The sequence below is a fragment of the Octodon degus genome, unplaced genomic scaffold, assembly GCF_000260255.1.
Source record: "Octodon degus isolate 3935 unplaced genomic scaffold, OctDeg1.0 scaffold00286, whole genome shotgun sequence".
In the NCBI taxonomy this organism is placed as follows: domain Eukaryota; kingdom Metazoa; phylum Chordata; class Mammalia; order Rodentia; family Octodontidae; genus Octodon; species Octodon degus.
Window position 1 is genome coordinate 995,216 of NW_004524862.1, and position 1,324 is coordinate 996,539.

The window sequence follows — 1,324 nt, forward strand, 5'->3', positions numbered from 1 at the left end:
AAAAGAGCAAACAAAAGATGTTAAGAAGTTTTACACAGGAAAAAATAGATAATTATCTTTGGCTGGGTACAAAATTAAATGAAAGCTTAAAAGGAACTCTCTTCTGGGTACAGTGTCTAGAGGCTTTCACAATGACGTGCCATCGTAGGCTTTGCTACAACACTGCCTCTAACAAAACTAGGCTGTCCCAAACTCCAGGGAATAGAATTGTTTACCTCTATACCAAGAGGTACGGGATTGGGGAGATGGCTCAGTGGAATAAGCTCTGCCCTGGCAAGCACAAGGGCCTGAGTTCAATCCCCAGTTCTGCCAAAAAACAAACAAACCAATAAGGTTGGGAAGGCCCCCAAACCTGCATGTGGCGTGTGCCTGGGTAGACTTCGAGGGGTTCAAGCTGTGCGGCCTAAAGTTCTTATGAGATTTTCTAAAAGGAAGAAGCATGTCAGCAGGCCTTATGGGGGCTCCATGTGTGCCAAGTGTGTCCGCAACAGGATCAAGCGTACTTTCCTTATTGAAGAGCAGAAAATCATGGTGAAAGTGTTGAAGGCACAAGCACAGAGTCAGAAGGCTAAATAAAACATGAAGCTCTTGCAGTAATAAAAGATAGAAAGGCAAAAGAAAAGAAAGAAAGCTTAAAAGGAGTAAGACTAGAATAGAGAAACCAATTAAAGGCCCATAGGGCTGGGGATATAGCTCAGCAGGTTAAGCACCTGACCAGCAAGCACAAGGTCCAAGTTCAATCCCCAGTATCACAAAAAAAAAAAAAAAAAAAAAAGGCCACAACAAGCAGTTGGGGATACAAGTCAGTGGTTGGGTGTTTACCTAGGATTCATAAGGCCACTGATTCAATCCCTAATAAAATAATAATAACATAAATGAAAATAAAATAAAAAGCCATCACAACTATAGAGATGAAAAATGCTCTCCTAAAAAAAGTGGTAATGATGATAAAGAGAGATTAGAAGATATATATAACTTCATGACTATTTGACATTAAAGACACAAAAGAAAAGACTGAGGTTTAACATCCTAGTCTATCTTATACAACTAGATGATATCATTCACAGTAAAAAGAACTCAGGAGAAAGAACTGATTTCCACAGAAAAATTATTTTGTTTTGGGGGGTTGTTTTGTTTTGTCTTTTGGTACTAGAGATTGAACCCAAGGCTTCATACATGCTAAGCAAGTGTCTTACACTGAGTTACCCCAGTCCCCCAAAACTATTTTGCAGAGATCATACTGAATTTGAGATACTACTGTATTTCCCCCCCAAAAAAAGACATAACCAGAAAATAAGCCCTGCCCTGATTTTTCAAGATGCTC

At 39.4% G+C, this 1,324-nt stretch overlaps 1 protein-coding gene and 1 pseudogene across 13 annotated transcripts in view; one reads left to right on the forward strand and one right to left on the reverse strand.

Annotated features, from left to right (window-relative positions):
• R3hdm2 (R3H domain containing 2) overlaps positions 1-1,324 on the reverse strand; it is a 204,790-nt gene that overhangs the window by 192,273 nt on the left and 11,193 nt on the right. The gene's annotated exons all lie outside the window — the stretch shown is intronic.
• LOC105741088 lies at positions 132-576 on the forward strand (annotated as a pseudogene).